The 22,311-nt window shown below is 43.6% G+C and overlaps 1 protein-coding gene and 1 pseudogene across 2 annotated transcripts in view; one reads left to right on the forward strand and one right to left on the reverse strand.

The window, feature by feature from the left end:
• The window catches only part of ARMH3 (armadillo like helical domain containing 3), a gene marked incomplete at its 3' end in the record, with an annotated part of 257,318 nt that overhangs the window by 48,971 nt on the left and 186,036 nt on the right, over positions 1-22,311 (reverse strand). The gene's annotated exons all lie outside the window — the stretch shown is intronic.
• On the forward strand, positions 12,487-21,517 carry LOC308261943 (large ribosomal subunit protein eL21-like; annotated as a pseudogene). The gene is made up of 3 exons: positions 12,487-12,568; positions 20,814-20,855; positions 21,082-21,517. The product of its transcript is annotated as a large ribosomal subunit protein eL21-like (transcript).

The following is a 22,311-nucleotide window of genomic DNA, read 5'->3' on the forward strand; positions in this document are numbered from 1 at the left end:
AGGCCAGCAAATAGGAATTTAGTGAGACTCTATTTAAAAACAAAAAATAAGCCAGGCATGTGGTACACACCTGAAATCCCAGTACTTGGAAGTCTGAGACAGGAGGATCACAGTTTTCCCAGGTATGTGGCCAGCCTCAGCAACTGAGAGTCAGTTTCAAAATAAGTAATAAATAGGGCTGAGAGCATAGTTCAGAGGTAGAATGCCCTGGGTTCAATTCCTACTACCAAAACAAACATACATAAATATGTATATGTGTATGTGTGGTACATACACATACATACATATACATACACAAACACTCAGGCAAGGCAATATATATATATACACATATACATATACATATATACACATATATGTTTTTATTTATATATAATGCCTGGCATATGGTATATGCCTGTAATCCCAGTACTTGGGAGGCTGAGACAGGTTCACAGCCAGCCTCAGCAATATAACAGGAGACCCTATCTTAGAACCTCTTTCAAAATTTTTTTTTTTTAAACAAAGGACAGCACAGGTTCAAGGATAGTATTAGCAATGTAGTGAGAACCTCAGGAAACTAGTGAGACCCTGTTTCCAAACAAAAAATAAAATAAAGCTGGGGTGTAGATTGGAGATAGAATGCCCCCTAGGTTCAATCCCCAGTACCACACAAACAAAATAAAAGGGGACACTCCTAGTTCCTTTATTTCAAAACAGGGTTTCACTAAGTTGCTGAGCGTCTCAAGTTGTCAAGACTCAGTGTGGTGGTGCACGTCTGTAATCTCAGTATTTGGGAGGTTGAAACAGGAGGATCACAGGTGCTTAGCCAGCTTTAGCAATTAAGTGAGGTCCCCTGCAATATACCGATCCCGTTTCAAAATAAAAAACAAAATAGGAGTATAGCTCAGAGGTAGAATGACCCTGGGTTCAATCTTCAGTAACACACACACACACACACACACACACACACACACACACACACACACACACGCAGTAAGTCCTATTCTTTTTTGTTGTGTGTGTATGGCACTGGAAATTGAACTAGAAGCATTCTACCTCCAAGCTACCCCCCCATCCATATTTTATTTTTGAAATTGGGTCTCACTAAGTTGTAGAGGGCCTCACTAAGTAGCTGAGGCTGTCCCGAACCACGATTCACCTGTCTCAGCCTCCCAAATGTTGGGATTATAATCGTGCGCTGCCACCCCTTGCTAAAGAGTAGCATTTTCTATCAGTTAAAACTAGTTCTAGTTTCTCTATTTCAGGGTGAGGGAAACAGCCAGTTATATGCCCCATGACACAAGGCAACCCCCCCTCCCCTACTATGAACTAATTCTGTATCTGATTTTTCTCCTGTCTAGAATAATGCCTTCAGTTTAAGATGGACCAAGTGAGAATGAAAGACAGTTTTATAACACTAGCCCTTGGAGAGCTACCAAACTGTGTTTTAAATGTCCACCAAAGTGGAGAGATGACATTCTGTTTGACAAAGGAAATGTCTTTCCTCTAAGGGTATCTTACACAGGTACACTTATTTCTATAATCTACATTTTGTTATATATTTTTTGAAGTACTGGGGATGGAACTCAGGGGTATTCTACCTCCGAGATAGATCCCCCAGCCCAATTTTTTATTCTTTATTTTGAAATAGGGTCTGAGTTGCTGAGGGCCTCACTAAGTAGCTGAGGCTGTCTGCAAATCTCCACCCTCCTGTCTCAGCCTCCCAAATGATGGGATTACAAGCGTGCACCACCACGCCTGGCTTAATCTATTATATTTTGAACTCCTTGGTCTTCTAGACCTATGGAAAAGTGCTTTTCAAGCAAGAAAAAAGTATTACGAGAAAGATATGGTAAAGCCTGGTGTGTACACGCCCTTAGTCCAAATAATTGGGAGGCTGAGATAGGAGGTACACAGGTTTGAGATCAGCCTCAGCATTTCAGCAAGACACTCAGCAACCTAGCAAGACCCTGTTCCAAAACCAAAAATGAAGCTGGGTGTGGTGGTGTAATGCCAGCATTTGGGAGGCCGAGACAGGAGGATCCGTGTTCATAACCAGCCTCAGCTACTTAGTGAGGCCCTCTGCAACTCAGTGAGACCCTGTTTTTTTTTTTTTTTTTGAGACCCTGTTTCAAAATAAAGAATAAAAAATAAGGCTGAGGGTGTAGCTTGGAGGTAGAATGCCCCTGGGATCAATCCACAGCACCACAATAAATAAATAAATAAATAAATAAATAAATAAATAAATAAAGCTATAGGTAGAGCTTGGAAGTAGAATGCCCCTGTGTTCAAACCCTAGTACAAAAAAAAAAAAAAAAAAGTCACAGTGAGTAATCTTTTGATTTGTTTTGAAATGGAGCTCTTGCTATGTTTACCAGACTAACACCAAATTCCTGAGCTCAAGTGATCTGCCTTCCGTAGCTTCCCTAGACACTGGGACTATAGGCATGCACCACTGTGCCGAGCTACAAATGAATACTTCAGCGTCTTTCTAGACAGTATTTTTTTTTTTTTTTTTTTTTTTTTTGGTGGTACTGGGGTTCCTGGAAGCCCTTCTACCTCCGGGCTACCCTCCCAGACCTATTTTATATTTTTGAAACAGGGTCTCTTACACCAGCGCGGCTGGCTTCGAACCTGCACGATCCTCCTGTCTCCGCCTCCCAAGTGTGGGGATTACAAGCGTGCGCCACCACACCCGGCTCAGTATTTGTGTGTGTGTGTGTGGTCCTGGGGGAGGAACCCAGGGGCTTTTCTACCTTTGGGCTATACTCCCAGACCTATTTTATACTTTATTTGGAAACAGTATTTCACTAAGTTGCTGAGAGCCTCACTAGGGTAGCTGAGGGTGGCTTTGAACATGTGTGATCCTCCTGTCTCAGCCTCCCAAGCGCTGGGATTACAAGTGTGCGCTACCATGCCAGGCTCTAGATAGTATTTTTATGTTATTTTTATGTTTGTATGTGGTGCTGGGGATTGAATCAAGAACATTCTACCACCCACGTATACCCTTAGACTGATTTTATTTTATTTTAATTTGAAAACAGAGTCTCACTAAATTGCTGAGAGCCTTACTAAGTTGTTGAGACTGGCTTCAAACCTGCAATCCTCCTGTCTCAGATTGCCAAGTATTGGGATTACAGGCATGTGCCACTATGCCCAGTGTAAGACAGTACTTTTGATATTTAATTCTTATTCTAATTTTTTTAATTAGATTTTTTTTTGTGTGTGTGTGGTACTAGGGATGGAACCCAGGGGCATTCTACCTCCGAGCTACACTCTCATCCCTATTTTTATTCTTTATTTTGAAACGGGGTCTGACTGTGTTACAAAGGGCCTCACTAAGTAGCTGAGATTGTCCGTGAACCATAATCCTCCTGTCTCAGCCTCCCAAATGCTGAGATTACAAGCATACACCACCAATCCCGGCTCTTCATTCTAATTTTATGCGGAAATGGTTGGGAATCTTTATGTCACAAAATATCAGGCCTGTTTTTCAGTAACTGACTTTGGGAAACATAAAGTTAAAAGCTGAGTTATAGCCCGGCGTGGTGGCGCACCCTTGTAATCCTTGTGCTTGGGAGGCTGAGACAGGAGGATCGTGCAGGTTCAAAGCCAGCCTCAGCTGGTTTAAGGGACCCTGTTTCCAAATAAAATATAAAATAGGTCTGGGAGTATAGCCCGGAGGTAGAAGGGCCCCTGGGTTCCACCCCAGTATCACACACACACACAAAAAAATCTGAGTTATATTCTAATAAAATGTGTTGTACTCATAGGATTACAAGTTTATGGCCAGCATAGGCAATTCAGTGAGACCCTTTCTCCTCCTCCTCCTCCTCCTCCTCCTCCTCCTCCTCCTCCTCCTCCTCTTCTTCTTCTTCTTCTTCTTCTTCTTTTTTGGTGTACTGGGATGAAACCCAGGGGTATACTACCTCTGAGCTGCACACTCATCCCTATTTTTTATTCTTTATCTTGAAACAGGGTCTCACTAAGTTGCAAAGGGTCTTACTAAGTATCTGAGGATGTCCACAAACCGAGATCCTCCTGTCTCAGCCTCCTGAATGCTGGGATTACAAGCGTGCACTATCACACCTGGCAGTGAGACCCTTTCTTGAAATAAAAAAAAAAAAGGAGCTAGGCGCAGTGGCATGTGTCTATAATCCCAGTATTTGGAGGCTGAGACGTGAGGATAACAGGTTCGAGACTTGCATGTGGTACTTAGTAAAACCCTTTTTTAAAATAAAAAAGCTAGGCATGGTGGTGGCACTGGAATCCCAGTACTTGGGAGGCTGAGACAGAAGAATGGCTAGCCTCTGCTACTTAGAGAGGCTCTCTGCAATTTCAAAATAAAGAATAAAGTTGGGTGTGGTAGCGCAAGCTTTTAATCTCCAAACTTGGGAGGCACAAACAGGAGGATCACACAGGTTCGAAGCCAGCCTTGCTGGCTTACGAGACCCTGTTTCCAAATAAAATATATATAAAAAATAGGTCTCGCAGTGTAGCCCGGAGGTAGAAGGGTTCCATCCCCAATAACATCAAAAAAATAAATAAATAAAAATAAAAAATGGGGATGGGACCCGGGCATAGTGGCACATGCTGTAATCCCAGCATTCAGGAGGCTGAGACCTGAGGATCATGGTTCGCGGACAGCCTCAGCTACTTAGTGAGGCCCTCTGCAACTCCATGAAACCCGGTTTCAAAATTAAGAATAAATGCAGGGCAAGGGGTATAGCTTGGAGGTCAAATGCCCCTGGGTTCCATTCTCAAACCTGCCCCCCTCCCCAAAAAATGGGGCTGGGAACCGGGCGTGTTGGTGTATACTTCTAATCTCAGCATTTGGGAGGCTGAGACAGGAGGATCACTGTTTGCGGACAGCCTCAGCTAACTACTTAGTGAGGCCCTTTGCAACTCTGTGAGACCCGGTTTCAAAATAAAGAATAAAAAAATAGGGCTGGGGGTATAGCTCGGAGGTAGAATGCCCCTGGGCTCCATCCCTAGTACTGAAGAAAAAAAAAAAAAGAAAAAAAAAGAAAAAAGAAAAGAAAAAAAAGGCTGGGGATGTAGCTTGGAGGTAGAAATAAATAAAATATAAACACTAAATCAGTATAAAGTATTATTTTGGTAGGATTAAATTTCACCTTAAGCACTGCATTCATATTATTGCTATATGAGATGATATATTCATATAATATAATATTATTATAATATGATATGATATATTCATATATTGCTATGATATAGCACATGTGTTACATGTGTGTCATTTCTAAAACTACAGATAGCTGGGCATGGTGGTACACACTTGTAATCTCAGTACTTGGGAGGCTGAGACAGGAGGATCATAAGTTCATAAATTCATAAGTTAGGCCAGCCTAAGCTATTTAGTGAGGCCCTTTTCAGCTTAGTGAGAAGTTGTTTTATTAATTAATTTATTTATTTTGGTGGTACTGGGGATTTAACCCAGAGGCATTCTACCTTTGAGATATACCTCTAGCCTATTTATTTATTTATTTATTTATTTATTTATTTATTTATTGTGGTGCTGTGGATTGATCCCAGGGGCATTTTACCTCCAAGCTACACCCTCAGCCCTATTTTTTATTTTTTATTTTGAAACAGGGTCTCACTGAGTTGCAAAGGACCTAAGTAGCTGAGGCTGGCTGTGAACTGCGATCCTTCTTTCTCAGCCTCCCAAATGTTGAATTATAAGCGTGTGCTACCATGCCTGTCCCCAGCCCAATTTTTTTTTTTTTTTTTTTTTTTTTTGGTACTGGAGGTGGAAACCAGGGGCTTTTTTACTCCCAGACCTATTTTATACTTTATTTGGAAACAGGGTCTCACTAAGTTGCTGAGAGCCTCACTAAGTAGCTGAGGCTGGCATCAAATCTGCTCAATCCTCCTGTCTCAGCCTCCCAAGTGCTGGGATTACAAGCATGTACTACCACACCTGGACGTGCCCCCGGCCTTATTTTTTATTCTTTATTTTGAAACAGGGTCTCACTAAGTTATGGAGAGCCTCACTAAGTAGATGAGGCTGGCCAAGAAACAGCAATCCTCCTGTCTTGGCCTCCCAAGTACTGGGATTATAAGAGTATACCACCAAGTTGGCTAGAACTTGTTTCAAAATAAAAAATAAAATAGGTCTTGGGGTGTGGCTCAGAGGTAGAATGACCTTGGGTTCAATCCCCAGTAACACACACACACACACACACTCACTCTCTCTCTCTAACTACAAATAAAACCATTACCAGTGGTGTTGAAATCAAAGGACTGAGCCGGGTGTGGTAGCACAAGCTTGTAATCCCAGCATTCGGGAGGCTGAGACCGGAGGATCACGGTTCGAAGCCAGCCTCAGCTACTTAGTGAGGCTCTCAGCAATTTAGTGAGACCCTGTTTCCAAATAAAATATAAAATAGGTCTGGGAGTATAGCCTGGAGGTAGAAAGCCTCTGGGTCCCACCTCCAGTACCACTAAATAAATAAATAAATATGAAAAGAAAGCAAGAAAGAAAGAATAAAAAATTGGGCAGGGAGTGTAGCTCGGAGGCCAAATGCCTCTGGGTTCCATCCCCAGACGAGGAAAAAAAAAAAAAAAAATCAAAGGACTGGTTCAGTTCAAATTGCTTTTTTCTACATATGCATTTAACAATGGAATGTATTTACTTAATGTGTTATACAGTAGCATGAATTACAGTAGGATTTTCCAACCTCAGCATTACTAACATTTTGGGCTAACTTGTGGTTGGTGACTGCCCTGGGTGTTGTAGAATATTTAGCGGCATTCCTGGGCTCTACCTACTTGGATGACAGTAGCACATCCTCCACTAGCCAAACTGTGACAAATGAAACATGTTAAATATCCCCAGGAGAGTACAGCCACAGCAGTTGAGTATCATCAAATTAAGTGATGCTTATATAAATCAGTATTGGTAATTAAAACTTGTTATAGTTTTAATTATAATTTAAATTACATATGCATATACATACATGTGCATATATATGGGGTGTGTGTGTGTGTGTGTGTGTGTGGTGTCTGTGTGTACTAGGGACTGAACCCAGGGGTATTCTACTTTTGAACTACACACCCAGCCCTGTCTTATTTTGTATTTTGAAACAGGGTCTTGTTAAGTTGCTGAGATTGTTCTCAAACCTGCAATCTTCTTGTCTCTGATTCCCAAGTACTGGGATTACAGGTATGTGTTACAATGCCTAGCTTGTATCTAAGACTTAAAGAATAAGTACAGACAGGTTTTTAAGTTTAAATTAAGGTCTAAACTGGGTTTGGTGGTATATGCCCATAATCACAATTAAAGAGGCTAAAGTAGGAGAGCAAATCTGAGGCCTGCCTGGGGCATTTAGCAAGACTGATCCTCCCTCCCTCCTTTCCTTCCTTTCTTTTTGTGGTACTGGAGATTGAACCCAGGGGCATGCTACCTCCAAGCTACACTCCAAACCCTATTTTTTTTTAATTATTTTTATTTTGAAACAGAGTTTCAGTAGGTTAATGAGTCTCACTACTTGCTGAGGCTGTCCTCTAACTTGTGATTCTCCTGACTCAGCCTCTCAAGTACTGGAATTACAGGTATGCGCCAAAATACCTGGCTTTTTGTTGTTTTTGGTCCTTTTATTGTTGTTGTACTGAGGATCAAACCTAGGGTGTTGCCGTTGAGCTACATCCCAGCCCTGAAAGATCCTGTCTTAAAATTAAAAAAATGCTGAGGGTGGAACTCAGTGGTAGAGGGTTTCTTGGTTAAATCTCCAAGACCACAAAAGGAAAAACAAACAAATAAAATAAAATGAAGACACAGGAAGGAACTGAAGAAAGCTGTACTATGTTTACAATAATGGGGTGGGGGAACGCTAGTAGAAGGTGTGTTGTAAGTTTCACGATGAATGTCAATTGCAATTTACTTCAGCAGGAAAAAATGAAATGGCTTTTTTGGTTTGAAGATATAGCTTAGGTTAAAGTATCCTGGCTTTGATCCTCAGCAGTGAAGAAAAAGTAAAAGGAGAGCAAATTTGAGGCCTGGCTGGGGGATTTAGCAAGATTGATCCTCCCTCCCTTCCTTCCTTGAAGAAAAAAACATTTTCAACACATCTAAGTGAATTTAATAAGAGGTTTCTTGCCAAGTATGGTAGTGGACGCTTGTAAAATCCCTGCACTTGGGAGGCTGAGACAGGAGATTTGCACAGGTTCGAAGCCAGCCTCAGCTACTTAGTGAAGCTCTCAGCAACTTAGACCCTGTTTCCAAATAAATTATAAAACAGGTCTGGAAGTGTAGCCCGGAGGTAGAAAAGCCCCTGGGTTCCACACCCAGTACCACCACCAAAAAAAAAAAAAAAGGTTTCTTTTTAACATAAAAACATTTAAATGAATATATACACATATATAAATGTGTGTATATGTGTGTGTGTGTGTGTGTGTGTTTATTTTTTTTTATTTTTTGCAGAACTGGAGATTGAACCCAAGGGCATTTTACCACCAAGCTACACACTCCCAGCCTTATTTTTTTATTTATTATTATTATTATTATTATTATTATTATTATTATTATTATTATTATTTTGTGTGTGTGGTACTGAGGGTAGAACCCAGGGGCTTTCTATCTCCAGGCTATACTCCCAGACCTATTTTATATTTTATTTGGAAACAGGGTCTCACTAAGTTGCTGAGAGCCTCACTAAGTAGCTGAGGTTGGCTTCAAACCTGTACGATCTGCCTGCCTCAGCTTCCCAAGCGCGGGGATTACAAGTGTGCGTCACCACGCCTGGCTTTTATTCATTATTTTGAAACGGGGTCTTACTAAGTTGCAAAGGGTCTCACTAAGTAGCTGAGGCTCACAGAGAATCTGCAATCCTCCTGTCTCAGCCTCCCAAGTACTGTGATTACAAGCATGTGCCATGACTGACTTTTTTTTTGAGGGTCTAAGGATGGAACCCAGGGCATTCGACCTTTGAGCTACATCCCCTGCCCTATTTTTTATTCTTTATTTTGAAACAGGGTCTCACTGAGTTGCGGAGGGTCTCACTAAGTAGCTGAGGTTGTCTGCAAACTGCCATCCTCTGGTCTCAGCTTCCCGAATGCTGGGATTACAAACATGCGCCACCATGCCCAGCTCATACCTGGCTTTTAAATGAATTTTAAATGTCTGAAATCATAATCAAATGTACAAAAAATTATTTTTAATGTTTTAACAGGATCTGAGGTTGTATATTTGGTTATTACAACCACTTTTAGATGGAGATAAGGCAAAATGAATTACTATTTCAGTTATGGACATTTTGTCAGAAAATCATGAAGAAAAAGCTAAAAAAAAAAGATAGTTTATAAAAAGTCAAAATTATTTTTTCTTTGTACTGGGGATTGAACCCTGGTATTTTACTTCCGAGCTACACCGCTAGCACTGTGTGTGTGTGTGTGTGTGTGTGTGTGTGTGTGTGTGTGTGTGTGTGTGTGTTGCGGGGGATTGAAACCAGGGACATTCTACCTTTGAGCTACACTCTTAGCCCCTATTTTATTTTATTTATTTTATTTTTATTTGTTTGCAGGTCTGGAGATGGAACCCAAGGGTATTCGACCTCCAAGCTATACCCCCTGCCCTGTTTTTTATTCTTTATTTTGAAACAGGGTCTCACTAAATTGCAGAGGGCCTCACTATGTAGCTGAGGCTGTCTGCAAACCACAATTCTCTAGTCAGCCACCTAAATGCTGGGATTACAAGTGTGCACTACCACGCCTGGCTTTTATTTTTTATTTGGAAATAGGGTCTCACAAAGTTACTGAGATCCACACCCAGCCTTACCCATATATATAAAAATTTCCCGGTGGTACTGAGGTTCCTGGAAACCCTTCTACCTCCGGGCTACACTCCCAGACCTATTTTGTATTTTTATTTGGAAACAGGGTCTCTTAAGCCAGTGAGGCTGGCTTCAAGCCTATGCAATCCTCCTGTCTCTGCCTCCCAACGCGGGGATTACAAGCGTGCGCCACCAGGCCCAGCTATATTTTTTATTTTGAAACAGGGTCTTGCTAAATTGTTGAGACTATTCTCAAACCTGGGATCCTCTTATCTCAGCCTCCCCAGTACTGGGCATGCACCTCCATGTCTGAGAATAAACTTAAAACACACTGTTTGATAATCTTACTACCTCAAATGCAGTCTTCTAGCACTGAAATGGAATAATAAATACTGAAGGCAGCATTCAGATTTCATTCTTTGTCACCATTTACCATCTATGTTCTGAATTCTTAATACAAGAGTCTAAAACCTCAAGGTTAGCTGGGCGTCGTGGCTCACGCTTGTAATCTCTGTGCTTGGGAGGTGGAGACAGGAGGATCACACAGGTTCGAAGCCAGCCGTGCTGGCTTAAGAGACCCTGTTTCCAAATTTAAAAAAGCATAAAAATAGGTCTGGGAGTGTAGCCCAAAGGTAGAAGGGTTTCTAGGAACCCCAGTACCATCAAAATAAATAAATAAATAAAATAAAATGAAAAAGAAAAAAAACAATAAAACCTCAAGGTTAAATATGAGTGGGGATATATATATATTTTTTCACCCTTCAGGTCAAGACCAAATCCATACCTATATACATTAACAAAATAATTAGAAAAGAGCCAGGCGTGGCGGTGCATGCTTGTAATCCCAGTGCTTGGGAGGCTGAGACAGGAGAATTGCACAGGTTTAAAGCCAGCCTCAGCTATTGAGTGAGGCTTTCTTTCAGCAACTTAGTGAGACCCTGTTTCCAAATAAAGTATAAATAGGTCTTGGTCTGAGAGTGTGGCCCAGAGGTAGAAAAGCCCCCGGGTTCCACACCCAGTACCACCACCAAAAAAAAAAAAAAAAAAAAAAAAAAGAAAATGGTTATTGATAAATTGGGTCCCTCCCCCACATGGGGTCAGCAGATTAGGAGGCGGAACCCCGGAAGCCAGAAGAAAAGATATCGCGAGACTCCAGTTGCCTCGAGACTCCAAACATCGTGAGACTACAGGTGCTGCGAGAAAATTGGCATGCCTATAAAACATAGGTGCCTTTGATCCACCACGTGACTCAGCCAGCCAATCAGGACTATGCGCAACTCGCCCATTGGTCCCTTCCGCCATTGGCTGGCTGACTCTCTAGAGGGGCCGGGTACAAATAAGCAGTTTCTGATAACCCGGGTGTGTTTACCTCCCTCCTAAACCTCCTAACTCTATTTTCAACCTAACATTCTGGTGCCGAAACCTGGGAGGAGTTTTGGGTTCTCTCCCTACTTTTTTTTTCCTTTTTTCCCCCTCTCTTTTTGAGCCCTAGACTCTCCGACCCGCCAGCAGCTTGACCTCGAGGTCCTGGGCTGGCGGTCAGCTTGCAAGTGCGGCTCCTTTCGTTACCACTGCCGCCACAGCATGCAGGCTCCAATCCTACTGCCACAGCTTGCAGGCTCCAATCCTACCGCCACAGCTTGCAGGCTCCAATCCTACCGCCACAGCTTGCAGGCTCCAATCCTACCGCCACAGCTTGCAGGCTCCAATCCTACCGCCACAGCATGCAGGCTCCAATCCTACCGCCACAGCATGCAGGCTCCAATCCTACCGCCACAGCTTGCAGGCTCCAATCCTACCGCCACAGCTTGCAGGCTCCAATCCTACCGCCACAGCATGCAGGCTCCAATCCTACTGCCACAGCATGCAGGCTCCAATCCTACTGCCACAGCATGCAGGCTCCAATCCTACTGCCACAGCATGCAGGCTCCAATCCTACTGCCACAGCATGCAGGCTCCAATCCTACTGCCACAGCATGCAGGCTCCAATCCTACTGCCACAGCATGCAGGCTCCAATCCTACTGCCACAGCTTGCAGGCTCCAATCCTACTGCCACAGCTTGCAGGCTCCAATCCTACTGCCACAGCTTGCAGGCTCCAATCCTACTGCCACAGCTTGCAGGCTCCAATCCTACTGCCACAGCTTGCAGGCTCCAATCCTACTGCCACAGCTTGCAGGCTCCATGCGGCCCCTGCAAGCTCTGCCGGCCGTCAGGCCGCCAGTTGCACCTGCCCTGAGCCAGGATCATTGGGGGTGCATGCCCCATGGCCGCTGGCTCCTGCTCAGCCTGCTGACCGCCTGCGCAGTCCAGGACCTCCGCCTGCTGCTTGGACCTCCCACAACCGCCGTTCTGGCTCCGTGTTCTGGCTCGGCGCTCCGGTCGCTGCCGGGATTTCTGGGCATTCTGTTCCATCTGCCCTGAGCCAGGCTCATTGGACGGCGCACAGTCCTGTTTCAGCGTCCGCTAGAGTCACCTGGGGCCAGGCTTGACTTGCAGGCGTAGCTCCACTCATTGCTGCCACTCCGTTCCCCCCGCCCCAAGCCAGGCTCACTGGCAGTATGCCCTGTGGCCCGTCCTCAACATCTGCTGTGCGCCTGGAAGCCATTTTGTTTACACACCACGGGCCAGGCAAGTCACGCTGCCTGCGCGCCACCATTTTATTCTGTCCGCGCCAGCCGCCAGTGCCGCTCACACCAGGCACAGGCGCCATGCACCCCGGTTCCACTGTGCCCCCAGCAGCTTCTCAGTGCTTCTGCCACAGCTGGCGCTGGCCGGCAACGCTTCACTCCGGTAAGCTGCCTCTCCTTCCCTTGGTCAGTGGATTCTGGACTTGGGTCTTCTGGTGGGACCCTGAAATCCAAGCACTTGGTGACCCATTGTCCCCTGGTCCACTGGGACCACCCTCTGGATGGCCAGGTTATCCTCTGGTTTTGAGAAGGGATGGAGACGTCCTTCCCAAATAATTAACCCCCGTTTCCGAACTATTGATCAGGAAAATGGGGACACCTGTTCTTGTTCTTCGTTTTCACCCGTGAACCAATTATGGGAAGTCGAACCTCCAAATCAGCAAAGGACTTATGCCCTGAGTGCCTGTCTGGCCTTGATACGAGTTGGGGAATGGGTTGCAGTGGCCCAAGAACAGTTAAGAACTTTTATAAGTGGTCTGGTAAATGGTCGGAAGTCTTTATATCCAGGTTTCCCCCCCCCCTGCATTCCGTCCCTCCAAATGGTCTCCCCCATTAGCTACCATTTTCCCACCAGCCGCCATTTTGTGATGGCGAGTAGTCACCATCTTGGTCGCCATCTTGTGACATTATACAGTTGTGACCATGTGACATTACACAGTCACCATCTTGGTCTGCGCCAGCCTGCACTTTTGCTGAGTCACAGGCACAAGTCTATATTTTGTGGTGATACATGGATGCCAGAGTCTGACCGGGCTGGCTTATAGGCGCTGCTTTCTGCGGACACTGATTTACAGGTTCTCTCCTCACCATCCCAGTCACCATCCTATCCCAGGACAGCCTCCCACTCTAACCCACTCTGTTCCCTTGCCTTCCTCCCTTAAGGAACCAACTCAGGAGGCTTTTCAAAAAATTAAGAAAGGCTGAAGATAGTCCTCAAACCCTATCCGAGATTTGGTTAACATGGCATTTAAAGTTTTAATTTCAGAGTGTAACAGGCGGAGATGGAATGTACACTCTGACTTTGCCAAAAGGCAGATCCCTATTAGCTGCCCTTCGGCTGGTGGTGGCGGCTCAGCCCTCTTGAGTGCCACCTAGGAGTGGAGGACAGCAACGATGACTACCTCCAGGAGCCTGCCTCAAGTGTGGCAAGGCCAAGCCCACCAATCAGACTGTGCCCGGCGTGCGGCCAGGAGGGCCACTGGGTCAGTGCCCTTGGAAAAGCAGTGAGCCCCAGATGCCTCAACAGAGGGGGACCACCTTTCCAGACAAGGCCCTGCTGCTGGCCCTACTCAGCCTGGCCAAAGACTGATGGATCCTGGATCACCTCAACCTCCATCCTCATTGCCAGCCCAGGGTAACTCTCCAGGTAGTGCATAAGCCAGTCTCCTTTTTGGTTGCCTGCTCAGTCCTTCCATCCTTCCAGGTTCTAGTTTTTCCTTTTCCGATCTCGGTACAGGATATTGATGGCAAGCTCTCATGACCACGTATTATAGGCCCTCTTTTACAGGACAAAATTGCTCTGCCTGAAACTCAGGCAGAGTCTACAAAGGGCTCCGCTACAACAGCCTCATGACAAATTGTCTTGCACAGTTTTGGGGCCCACTAAGCTTTGTTTTTCTCGGCATAATTTTCTTTAATGTTTTTTTATTTTAGCAGGTCCACTCATTTACATAGTATGATGCTCTCCCTCTCCAGATGCCAAACAGCCATAAGTATTAAACTCCCTAAAATCTGTTACTGATGCTCCTGACCCAATAGCACGTTTTCATTTGACCAGACTGACCAAAACCCACTCACTGCTCTCACGATTTGCCTTTTCTTTAATAGCTCCTCAGCTGTTAAAGTCTCCTTGAACGCACATTACCAAGCTGTCCAGGATAACCTCTGACTCCTGCTGCAGCCACACTTTCACTTGCCCACTTGTGGAGGACCTGACCTCTCCCAGCCAAGGGGCCCCCTTATGACACCCCTTGACAGCAGGAAGTAGTTCGAGATTCGAATCTCCACCCACTATCACCAAAAGGCCCAGATGATAAGTTGGGTCCCTCCCCCACATGAGGTCAGCAGAATAGGAGGCAGAACCCCAGAAGCTAGAAGCGGAGATATCACGAGACTCCAGGTGCCTCGAGACTCCAAACATCGTGAGACTACAGCTGTTGCGAGAGAATCTGCATGCCTATAAAACATAGGTGCCTCTGATCCACCACGTGACTCAGCCAGCGGTCCCTTCCCCCATGGCCGGCTGACTCTCTGGAGGGGCCAGGTCTGAATCAGCGGTCTCTGATAACCTGGTTGGTGTTTTTACCGCCCTCCTAAATTCCCTAACTCTATTTTCAACCTAACAGTTATTTTTGGTGCCTAATGAATTTGATGAATCTAATTAATCAAAGTTATAGTCCAATTCTCCAAAAATGGTTGTTACATATAGTACTTGAAATAATTCCAAGAGATTTATAGACACTGTGAAGGCTGTCTATAGGCACTAGTTTACAAATTATTAAAATAAGGCTGGGAGCTGGGCACAGAGCTGGGCACATGCCTGTAATCCCAGTACTTGGAAGGTTGAGACAGGAAGATCACTATAAGGCCAGCCTCAGCAACTTATTGAGACCCTGTTTCAAAATAAATAAAATAGGCTGGACAGGGGGTGTAGCTCAGAGATAGAATGCCCTGGGTTCAATCCCTGGTACTAAAACTAAAATAAAATAAAGCTGGGGGTATAAAAAGGTCCCTGGGTTCAATCCCCCTAGAGAAGTTGGGAGAGAGGTAGGGAGAGAGGGAGGAAAGACTCTCCTTAGTAAAAGGAACTAGGGATTCATGAAGAAATGGTTGATTCCAGGTATGGAGCAGGAAAGGTAGAAGATAATTCTGGGACATCTTATGCCCAGAAGCAAGATGGCTAACAAAGCTACAGAGTCTTATAAAAAAAGGCACAGAATCTAGTAATAATCATTCATGAATGTCACAAACTGTTATAAACTAAAACACATCGAATATGTAAAATCCAGTAAGTTCATGATTTCTAAAAGTGGAGAAAATCTACTTGGACAACATTTTTAATATTTATTGCCAAAGTATACATATAAATGCAACTGATTTCTTTATGCTAAACTTGTATCCCATAGCCCAGGCTAAACTCATTTATCCTAGTGGAAAAAAAAAAAAAAAATATATATATATATATATATATATATATATATATATATATATTTTTTTTTTTTTTTTTTTTTTGTGGTACTGGGATGGAACCCAGGGGCATTCGACCTCCAAGCTACACCCCAGCCCTATTTTTTATTCTTTATTTTGAAACAGGGTCTCACTGAGTTGCAAAGGGCCTAAGTAACTGAGGCTGTCCGAGAATTGTGATCCTCCTGTCTCAACCTCCCAAATGGTGGGAGTACAAGCGTGTGCCACCATGCCTGTCTTCCTAGTAGCATTTTTGTAGAATCCATTGGGTTCTCATAATCATGTCTGCAAGTAAACATAGTTTACATCTGTTTCCAATCTAGATGCCATTTATTTCTTTTTCTTGTCTGAATGCACTGTTTAGAATCTCTAGTGTGATGCTGAATAGAGATGAAAGCAGATATCCAGTTTGTCTCTGATTTTAGGAAAAGCATTCAGCCTTTCACCATTAAGTATTCTTGTGGAATTTTCACTGATACCCTTTATCAGGCTGAGAAAGTTGTCTTCTATTCTTAGTATGTTGGGAAGTTTTATCAAGAATAGATGTTAGAGCTGGGCCATGGTGGTTTGTAATCCCAGTACTTGGGAGGCTAAAACAGGAGAATTGCAGGTTCACCCCAGCCTCAGTCACTTGGTGAGGACCTCTGCAACTTAGTGAGACATTGTTTCCAAATAGTGAATAAAAAATAGGGCTGAGGGTGTAGCTTAGAGGTAGAATGCCCCTGGGTTCTGGGTTCAATCCCCAGTACTGTAAAAAAATAAAAATAAAACACACACACACACACACACACACACACACACACACACGTTAGAGAGTTGGGCATGTAATCTCAGATAGCCTTAGCAATTTAGTGAGGTTCTCAGCAATTTAAGGAGACCTGGCTCCTCCTCTCTCATCCCTTCCTTTCCCCCTCCTTCTCTTCCTTCTTGTACCAGGGACTGAACCCAGGAGAATTCTACCTCTCAGTTTAGCCCTATTTTGTTTGGAAACAGATTCTTATTAAGTTGGGAAGGCCTAAATTGCTGAGGCTGGCAACCTGTAATCCTCCCATCTCAGCCTCTCAAGTACTGGAATCAGAGGTTTGTGCCACCATGCCCAGCTTGCAAGATCCTGTATCAAAATAAAAAATTAAATAGGGCTGGGGATATAGCTCAAAGATAGAATGCCCCAGGGTTCAAATAAAACAATTAAATCCCAAGTAAAACACACACACACACACACACACACACACACACACACACACACACAGTTGGATTTTATATTTCCCATATTACCAATAAATACAAACAATAAAAGCAGAGGGAAGTGGTAAGAAGTTCTTGCTCTAGAAATAAGCTCTTGCTTGAAAAGATAGAAGGAAGCAGACTTTCTGACCAGAACCAAAGTCTGCCAGAATGCAGTGGGTAGAAGTCCTCAGCAGCTCAGCTTGTGTTAGTGCTTCATGAGCAAATGGTGGATGGTAAACACCACTCTGTTACCTCTTGTCCTGGTCACATTCTCTCTCCAGGCAGCAGAATTGTATCCTGGCCTTCAACTATTCCTTCAAAGTCCTAATTATAATGGAATTTGACCATCTGCAATCTTATCATGTGGTATCATTAAGGTAGGTCAGAAGCTAAAGACACAGGTTTATATATACAGGAAATACACAGTAAGTAATTAATGACTAAGATTTAGCCAAGATGGACCCTCATTTCTTAGCTTAGATGAAGTGCTGTTATGTCTACAGAAACAGTAAATTACACTTAATTTTAATCCCTTTTGGGCTGAAGAAACATACAAAGATTTTTTTTGCCAGTACTGGGGATAAAACCTAGGGTCATTCTACCTCTGAGCTACACTCCCCAGCCCTACTTTTTATTCTTTATTTTTAAACAGGGTCTTTCTTAGTTGTAAAGGGCCTCACTAATTAGCTGGGGCTGTCCATGAACTGCAATCCTCCTGTCTCCGCCTCCCAAATGCTATCTATTTATTTTTTGCGGTACTGGGGATTGAACCCAGGGGCATTCCACTTTTGAGCTACATCCCTAGCTCTATCTTTTATTTTATTTATTTATTTATTTATTTTTTGTGTGTGGTACTGGGGTTCCTGGAAGCCCTTCCACCTCCGGGATACACTCCCAGACCTATTCTATTTTTTTATTTGGAAACAGGGTCTCTTAAACCAGTGAGGCTGGCTTTGAACCTGATTGATCCATCTGTCTCCGCCTCCCATGCTCTGAGATTAAAAGCGTGCGCCACCACGCCCGGCCTGGCTTATTCTTTATTTTGAAATAGAGTCTCACTGAGTTGCAAAGGGCCTCATTCAGTAGCTGAGGCTGTCCTCGAACTATGATCCTTCTGTTTCAGTCTCCCAAATGCTGGGATTACAAGCATGCTCCACCTACCCTGGTTAAAAGACAGGATTAAGCGGGGCGTGGTGGTGCACGCTTGTAATCCCCACGCTTGGGAGGCAGAGACAGGAGAATCGTGCAGGTTCGAAGCCAGCTGTGCGTGCTGGTTTAGGAGACCCTGTTTCCAAATAAAAATGTAAAAATAGGTCTGGGAGTGTAGCCCGGAGGTAGAAGGGCTTACAGGAACCCCAGTACCACCAAAAAAAAAAAAAAAAAAAGACAGGATTAAGATATGATAGGAGGGCATGGTGGTTCACAACTGTAATTCCAGTACTTGGGAGGCTGAGACAGGAGGAGGGCAAGTTCTCGGCCAGTCTCAGCAACCTAGCAGGACCCTCCACGACTTAGTGAGATTATTTCAAATTAAAAAACAAAAATAGGAGAGCCAGGCATGGTGATGCACGCTTGTAATTCCAGCATTCGGTAGGCTGAGACAGGATGGCTGGCCTCAGCTACTTAGTGAGGCCCTTTGCATTGAGACCCTGTTTCAAAATAAAGAATAAGCCAGGTGTGGTGGCGCACGCTTGTAATCCCAGCATTTGGGAGGCTGAGACCAGAGAATCGCGGTTTGTGGACAGCATCAGCTACTTAGTGAGGCTCTCCATAACTTAGTAAGACCCTGTTTCAAAAAAATAAAACAATAAAAATAGGGCAGGGGCTGTAGCTTGAAGGTCAAATGCCCCTGGGTTCCATCCCCCGACCTGCAAAAATAAATAAATAAATAAATAAATATAGGGCTGGGGGTATAGCTCGGAGGTAGAATGACCCTGGGTTCCATCTCCAGTACCACAAAATAAATAAATAAATAAATAATTAAATAAATAAATAAATAAATAATAGGGATGGGGTGTACCTCGAGGTAGAATGCCTTTGGGTTTAATCCCCAGTACTAAAAATATGATGCAAACTAGGTATGGTGGTACACACTTTTAATCCCAGCATTTGGGAGGCTGAGATGAGGGTCACAGGTTCCCGGCCAACCTCAGCTATTTAGTGAGACCTCTGCAACTTAGTGAGACTCTGTTACAAAATAAAGAATAAAAAAATAGGGCTGAGGGTGTAACTTGGAGGTTTGCCCCTGGAGAATGCCCCTGCATTCCATCCCAAGTACCGTAAAAAAAAAAAAAAAAAAAAAAAAAAGCCAAGCATGGTGGCACACACTTGTAATCCCCGCACTTGGGAAGCGGAGATAGGAGGATCGCGCAGGTTCGAAGCCAGCAGGCTGGCTTAAGAGACCCTGTTTCCAAATAAAAATATAAAAATAGGTCTGGGAGTGTAGCCCAGAAGTACCACCAACAAACAAACAAACAAATAAATAAACAGACAAACAAAAAGATGATACACTGCTGACATACATCTTTATTTCACAGTGTTTTATTATTAGCTATTTACCCGGTTACATTTTTATTTATTTATCTTTTTTTGTGTGTGTGTGATACTGGATGGAACCCAGGGGCATTCTACCTCTGAGGTACACCCCCTGCCCTATTTTTTATTCTTTATTTTGAAACAGGGTCTCACTAAGTTGCAGAGGGCCTCACTAAGTAGCTGAGGCTGTCCGTGAACTGGGATCCTCCGTCTCAGCCTCCAGAATGCTGGGATTACAAGCATGTGCCACTGTGCCTGGCCCAGTTAAAAATATTAAATATCAGCTTAGAGTGGTGGTGCACTCTTATAATTCCAGTATTTGGGAGGCTGAGACAGGAGAATCTGGGTTTGCGACCAGCCTCTGCTACTTAGTGAGGCCCTCTGCAGCTTAGTGAGACCCTGTTTCAAAATAAAGAATAAAATAGGGCTGGGGATGTAACTCAGAGGTAATATGCCCCTGGGTTCAATCTTCAGTACTGCAAAAAAAAAAAAAAAAGTTATCTTCCAAACTTTCCCTATAAAAACCTGTGATTTTTACAAGGTCAATAATAGCTTTTTTATTTACTTATTTGGTGCTGAGGATTAAACTCAGGGGCATTCTACTACTTCTTTTTTTGAACAGTACTGGGGATTGAACCCAGGGGCATTCTACCTGTGAGCTATACCCACAACCTTATTTTTATTCTTTATTTTTTATTTTATTTATTTATTTTAATTTTTTTATTTTTGGTGGTACTAGGGATGGAACCCTTCTCCAGGCTATACTCCGAGACCTATTTTATATTTTTATTTGGAATCAGGGTCTCTTAAGCCAGAGAGGCTGGCTTATAACCTGCATGATCCTCCTGTCTCTGCCTCCCAAGTGCGGGGATTACAAGCATGCACCACCACGCCTGGCTTTTATTTTTTATTTTGAAACAGGGTCTCACTAAGTTGTGAAGGTTGGCTGAGAACCTGTGATTCTCCTGTTTCAGCCTCGCAAGTACTGGGATTATAAGTGTGTGCCACCATACCCGGCTAGCTTTTTTTGTGTGTGTTTGGTACTAGAGGTGGAACCCAGAAGCTCTTCTACCTCCTTGTATACTCCAAGACCTATTTTATATTTATTTGGAAACAGGGTCTCACTAGTTGCTGAGAGCCTCACTCAGTAGCTGAGGCTGGCTTCGAACCTGTGCGATCTTCCTATCTCAGCCTCCCAAGTGCAGGGATTACAAGTGTGTGCCACCCTGCCTACCCAGCTAGCTTTTTAAAATTATTATTTGTTAGGCCCTATAAGTAATGGCAAATATATTTAGAATAAGTCTTTCGCCACCTTCAGGTAGGGACTGTGTGGGGCTCCCCATGCTCAGCATTACAAAAACTTGGGTTGTAGCTGCAAGGCTACTAATTTGCCAAAATAGCAAACACAAAGGGGAAGAGGAGAGGAACCCGATACATATTCTGTGGGCCTTTTTTTTTTTTTTTTTTTTGCGGTACTGGGGATTGAACCCAGGGCCACTGTACCTTGGAACTATACCCCCAGCCTTAGTTTTTAGTCTTTTTATTTTGAAATAGGGTCTCACTGAGTTGCAAAGGGCCTCACCAAGTAGCTGAGGCAGTGTGGGAACCAAGACCCTCTGGTCTCGCCTCCTGAATGTTGGGATTACAAGTGTGCACCACTACGTCCAGCCTTCTCTAGGCCTTTTAGAAAATATGGAGTTGTCCCTTGGTCACATATATGCGAATTTACAAGAAAAGTGATATTGTAGACATTAAGGGAATGGGTATTGATTAAAAAAAATGCCTCACCAATGTTATCATGGCAAAACTGGAAGACTTTATAATGTTACCCAGCATGCTGTTGGCATTGTGGTAAACAAGCAAGTCAAGGGCAAGATTCTTGCTAAGAGAATTAACGTGCATATTGAGCGTATTAAGCCCTCTAAGAGTCGAGACAACTTCCTGAAGTGAGTGAAGGAAAACGATCAGAAGAAGGAAGTCAAAGAGAAGGCACCTGAGTTCAGCTGAAGGCCAGCCTGCTCATCCAGAGAAACACACTTAGTAAGAACCAATGGAAAAAAAGCCAGAGCTGCTGGAACCTACTCCCTATGAATTCATGGCATAATAAGTGTAAAAAAAAAAGACCAGCCAAGCATGGTGGTGCAAACTTGTGAGACAGGAGGATCCCAGTTCGCGGACAGCCTCAGCTACTTAGTGAAGCTCTTTGCAACTCAATGAGACTCTTTTTCAAAATAAAGAATTAAAAATAGGGCTGAGGGTATAGCTCAGAGGTAGAATGCAACTGGGTTCCAACCCTAGTAATGCAAATAATAAAAATAAAGACTCCTGAGCTATAAAAATGGTGTTAATAAGTAGAAGCATGGTGTCTTCTCCCCTAAAGAAATACTTAAAGCAAGATTTTTAAAAATTATTTTTTATTTTTTGGTGGTACTGGGGTTCCTGGAAGCCCATCTACCTCCGGGCTACACTCCCAGACCTGTTTTATACTTTTTAAAAAAAAATTTATTTGGAAACAGGGTCTCTTAAGCCAGCACGGCTGGCTTCGAACCTGTGCGATCCTCCTGTCTCCACCTCCCAAGCGCGGGGATTACAAGCGTGCACCACCACGCCCGGCAGCAAGATTTTTTTTAAAGTGTGTCCCAGTTGGTTGAGTCATGATTCACATTTAGTATTTTTATTGCTAATCAGCTTATTTTTATTGCATTAAGTGTACTCAATAGGTTAGAAATGGCCAAATGAAGTTGTTGTTGTTGTTGCTGTTGTTGTTGTTGTTGTTGTTGTTGTTGTTGTTGTTGTTCTTCTTCTTCTTCTTCTTCTTCTTCTTCTTCTTCTTCTTATTATTATTATTATTATTATTATTTGCGGTACTGAGGATGGAACCCAGGGTTATTCTACCTC

The sequence above is a fragment of the Muscardinus avellanarius genome, assembly GCF_963383645.1.
Source record: "Muscardinus avellanarius genome assembly, chromosome: 4".
Lineage (NCBI taxonomy): Eukaryota > Metazoa > Chordata > Mammalia > Rodentia > Gliridae > Muscardinus > Muscardinus avellanarius.